We start from the raw sequence: 5,709 nt of genomic DNA, 5'->3' as shown, positions 1-5,709 counted from the left end.
TGTTAATGTGATAGAATTGTATTTCTGTAACCAAGTCTAACTCAGTCATAGGCACGCCCCCAGGGACACATACAGGACCAGGTGTCATTTGACAAGCCTGTTCAAGGGTCACTATAAAACTATACCCTGATTTACATTTCTTTAGACCAGGCCTCCACTCCATGGCCAATAGGTTTTACCATCCAATTCCTCTACTGAAAGTGAACCATACCATGTGGTTAACTTTTAGACTATTGATACCGACAGAATAAGAACAAGTCTTTGATATTAATTATTAGTCTGCAGCTAAGTAAATTATATAATCGAACGCGAAGACCAACGAAACATCCATTCTATGACGACATTAATGAATGTCGCTTTGAAAGATCCATTCTAACCGAGAGAGAGAGAGAGAGAGAGAGAGAGAGAGAGAGAGAGAGAGAGACAAAACTCTCCACCGAACGACGCTCCAACAAAGAACGACGACACATGAGCGTAAATATATATTGATTGCAATTGTTCCCGAATGAGCGAGCCTTCAATTATCAATTGTTAATATTAATGAACTCTGTGTACCTTCTCAGCTGACCGTTTATGACCCATTGTCTAACAGACCAGCCATGCCTGTTAGCCATTAGCGCACATTACTATACCAATCCTTTGTGACGATAATTACTGTTTGTATGTTTTTTGTTAATTACTTAGTGTAGTAAATAAATGATTTTAAGACAATTGATGTATGGATGATTTTAGTAAAGACTGGGTTCGTGCAGATACAACAATTTACGACGTTTGGAATGAGACTGGACTCGAGGTAAAATACACCATTTAAACCAGAAGATAATCGGCCTATACTATAATAGAATAGAATATTATAGTACAGGAAAGTTATATTAGGAAAATTATAGCTTTGTAATCTGAATATTCTCCTTGGTGCCCCGATCTCCTAGTTAATTACAATTAAACGATTAATCAGTTTAATCGCGTGATAATAATTACAGGGAGCTAATTGATAAACATGTCTTCAGTTTAATGGTACCCCCAAAGACACGACACTTGCCTGGAGTTGATGCCCTTGGCGGTGCGGAGATACTCCAGGTTTTTGTGGTTGGTCCACACAATGAACAGATGTTCTGCCCCTTCCAGCCAGTGCCAGTGAGAGGTTGTAATCTGAATAAAGGGGACAAGGCCATTCTTCAAAATGGGGTGAGACGTTCTTACTAATTTTCTAGAGAACCAGTTTAGATTTAAGAATTACATTTGTATGACTGAAGGGCGTACGCTTTAATATTCAATCATTTATGTCCCCCGAATTCAAATTCATTATATAAATAGGCCCGTTTAATTTTGTCTGGCTTACTGTTCCAAATAAAATGTAATATTTTTTGCTAATATAATTTAAAAAACAAGTTGCTAGGTGTAGGCAAGGCCATAAGCAAATAGGTAAACTGAGATACGACTTAATCAGAGTGATATTTTCCACAAATAGACAGGTCTTTTTCTTTCCATTGTAGCAAGATCTTATCTATTATTGCTAACTTTCTATAAAAATGTATTGGAGTGAGATCATTTCTTTCTTTTGGGATATGTATACCGAGTATGTCCACATCCCCGTCAGACCATTTATTGGTAAACTACACGGTAAGGTAAAAGTTGTATTTTTTAGTGATCCAATACGTAATATAGTACCTTATCATCATTCGGTTTTTAATCCAGAGTGTCACGGATTCCTCCAGAACTTTTATTACGCACACCTGTCCCCTATTCCCACTGATTAGTACTTGTATAAGTGTTCCCTTTGGTTTCCATTGGGCTGTTCCATTATTGTTACAATGTCCGTTGGTGCGTGTGAGTAGCTGTGCTGTGTGTTTTGGGCTTTCGTGCCCTTGTGGATCGCGCAGATGATTACGGGTCTCGTCCCATGTGTTAATCATTGTGCATGTGTGTTATTTATTCAAGGTACTCCTCACTCTTTTGTTTGGTCTTCGTCCCCGAGCCTTTACACGGCACGCTGTAATTTGGGTACAATAAAAAACTATTACGCATTCCTGCGTCTGTCTCCCGAATAATTTATAACAACGTGACACAGAGAGGTTAGAAAAAAATATCTAGATCCTCTATGAGGCTGTGGAGGGATTCAAATTGTGGATTTAAAAGAAAACATGTATCATCAGCGTACAATGATGCCTTAGTTTTTAAGCCCTGGATTTCTAAACCCTTGATATTATCGTTGGATCTGATTTTAATAGCTAACATTCGATAGCCATAATAAATACATATGCCGATAGTGGACAACCTTGTTTTACTCCTCTTGACAGTTTAATACTTTCTGAGAAGTAGCCATTATTTACTATTTTACACCTAGGGTTACAATACATAACTTTAACCCATTTTATAAGAGATTCTCCAAAATTGAAATATTCCAGACATTTATATATAAATTCTAGTCGCACTTTAACAAAAGCCTTTTCAAAGTCAGCTATGAATAGCAGGCCTGGTTTCCCAGATATTCTATTGTTTCCAGTGCTTGTCTTATATTGTCTCCAATGTATCGTCAATGTAAAAAACCTGTCTGATTAGGATGAATAATATCTGACAATACCTTTTTAATTGTATGCACAACGCATTTTGCATCACAACACAAAAGTGTAAGGGGCCTCCAATTTCTTAAATGGACTGGATCTTTATATTTACCACTTGGGTTCCTGTTTCAGTAATAATGAAATCAGACCTTCTTGTTGAGTGTCTGATAATCTACCATTTTTATAGCAGTGGTTAAAACATGCTAATAACGGTCCTCTGAGTACATCAGAAAAGGTTTGGTATACCTCAACTGGTATGCCATCCGGCCCTGGAGTTTAAGGATTTAATTGCATCAAGAAGTTCCTCATCTCGTCTTTCTGTACAGCTGTTAATTTTACATTATTAAAAGGAAAGAAATCCATACAATTAATTTTGGAGGGTGGAGATAAGGATTTTAATGTATCAATCCATGTGATATCTATGGGGGGATTTTAATGTATCAATCCATGTGATCTCTATGGGGGGATTTTAATGTATGAATCCATGTGATCTCTATGGGGGGATTTTAATGTATCAACCCATGTGATCTCTATGGGGGGACATTAATGTATCAATCCATGTGATCTCTATGGGGGGACATTAATGTATCAATCCATGTGATCTCTATGAGGATTTTAATGTATCAATCCATGTGATCTCTATGGGGGGACATTAATGTATCAACCCATGTGATCTCTATGGGGGGACATTAATGTATCTGCACTTGTCTTTTCCTACTAGCACTGACTTTGCTGATAAATACTCGCTACGACTGTGCTATGTGGTAGTCTGACCTAGCTATCTGAAGATGAATGCATTAACTACGACTGTGCTATGTGGTAGTCTGACCTAGCTATCTGAAGATGAATGCATTAACTACGACTGTGCTATGTGGTAGTCTGACCTAGCTATCTGAAGATGAATGCATTAACTATAACTGTGCTATGTGGTAGTCTGACCTAGCTATCTGAAGATGAATGCATTAACTATGACTGTGCTGTGTGGTAGTCTGACCTAGCTATCTGAAGAGGAACGCATTAACTATGACTGTGCTGTGTGGTAGTCTGACCTAGCTATCTGAAGAGGAACGCATTACTGTGAATGGCTCTGGATAAGAGTGTCTGCTAAATTACTAAATCTTCATGGTCAATATTTCATGCCTGTTATTGTAGCTATTATTTTTAAAAGGGGCAGCTCAAACAATACGAAAGCGGTCACCCCGCCACTGATGGATGTATCAATTGCAGATTGCCCTTTTTAACTTAGCATCAAAAGTTAATAAATTGTGAAATATTGAACTTCCCCTTTAATGTATTGTCATAGTGAATATTTCACTGATGTTATTTTAGGCGTATTATTAAAATATTCATTTAGCTGAGAATTTAAAGTCACAGAGGTTAAAATACGCTAACTGATATATAACGCGCTCGAAGACACAAGCGCATAGACACAGGGCACACACACACACACACACACACACACACACACACACACACACACACACACACACACACACATTGATGTATAACTCAGTCTAAATCGTCTTTTGATAAAGTACTTTTATTATCGCCTGCACGCACAGAGGATTCAGAAGACTGCAGCCAACTATCATTAGCTACTTATGAGAGGCAGCGAGAGCAATTACTGAACACTTTATTCACACACACACAGAGTGTATGCGGATATACACACATGAGCGCATACACACGGATACACATGGACACACACACACACACAGAGTGTACACAGATACACACATGAGCGCATACATACGGACACACACACACACACACACACACACACACACACACACACACACACACACACACACACACACACACACACACACACACACACACACACACACACACACACACACACACACACACACACACACACACACACACACACTTCACTCTGCACCGTGAAGTTCATTGTGTTATGACTGTGATCTAGCATTATAATTACTTCCATGAAAAGTCCTCTTCTTAATCTTCAGACAGACAGACACACTGTTTCTTAACTACTATAATATGTTGGTCTAGATGGGTTGGCTTATGTTGCTTGCCACATACCAGGAGTTTTCAAACCATATCTATTATTGACTGCAAATCATTTATTTACCGCTAGGAGTATGTGATGCACGCATATCTATCTGCTGTAGTAACATCCTGAAAGGCTGGCTGAGCTGTCTCTGCTGTAGTAACATCCTGAAAGGCTGGCTGAGCTGTATCTGCTGTAGTAACATCCTGAAAGGCTGGCTGAGCTGTCTCTGCTGTAGTAACATCCTGAAAGGCTGGCTGAGCTGTCTCTGCTGTATTAACATCCTGAAAGGCTGGCTGAGCTGTATCTGCTGTAGTAACATCCTGAAAGGCTGGCTGAGCTGTCTCTGCTGTAGTAACATCCTGAAAGGCTGAGCTGAGCTGTCTCTGCTGTATTAACATCCTGAAAGGCTGGCTGAGCTGTCTCTGCTGTAGTAACATCCTGAAAGGCTGGCTGAGCTGTCTCTGCTATAGTAACATCCTTAAGCTGGCTGAGCTGTCTCTGCTGTAGTAACATCCTGAAAGGCTGAGCTGAGCTGTCTCTGCTGTAGTAACATCCTGAAAGGCTGAGCTGAGCTGTCTCTGCTGTAGTAACATCCTGAAAGGCTGGCTGAGCTGTCTCTGCTGTAGTAACATCCTGAAAGGCTGAGCTGTCTCTGCTGTAGTAACATCCTGAAAGGCTGAGCTGAGCTGTCTCTGCTGTAGTAACATCCTGAAAGGCTGAGCTGAGCTGTATCTGCTGTAGTAACATCCTGAAAGGCTGAGCTGAGCTGTCTCTGCTGTAGTAACATCCTGAAAGGCTCGCTGAGCAGGACAGTGTCTAGGGTTTACCAAGAATGGCGCGACAAACAAAAAAAACTCCAGTCAGCAGCAGTCCTGTGGGTGAAAACAGCTCGTTGATGATAGAGGTCCAAGAAGAATGGCAAGAATTGCGCAAGCTAACAAACAGACAAATAACAACACAGTACAACAGTGGTGTGCAGAACGGAATCTTGGAACGCGCAATTCGTCTGTCCTTGTCACGGATAGGCTATTGCAGCAGATGACTACACCGGGTTACACTCCTATGGCCATGCGATTACCAACACTGGACAATTGAGGAGTGGAAAAACATTGCCGAATCCAG

This window comes from Salmo salar, chromosome 18 (assembly GCF_965601325.2).
Source record: "Salmo salar chromosome 18, fSalSal1, whole genome shotgun sequence".
Lineage (NCBI taxonomy): Eukaryota > Metazoa > Chordata > Actinopteri > Salmoniformes > Salmonidae > Salmo > Salmo salar.
The sequence above is the reverse complement of the archived record's forward strand: the minus strand, read 5'-3'. Positions refer to the sequence as shown.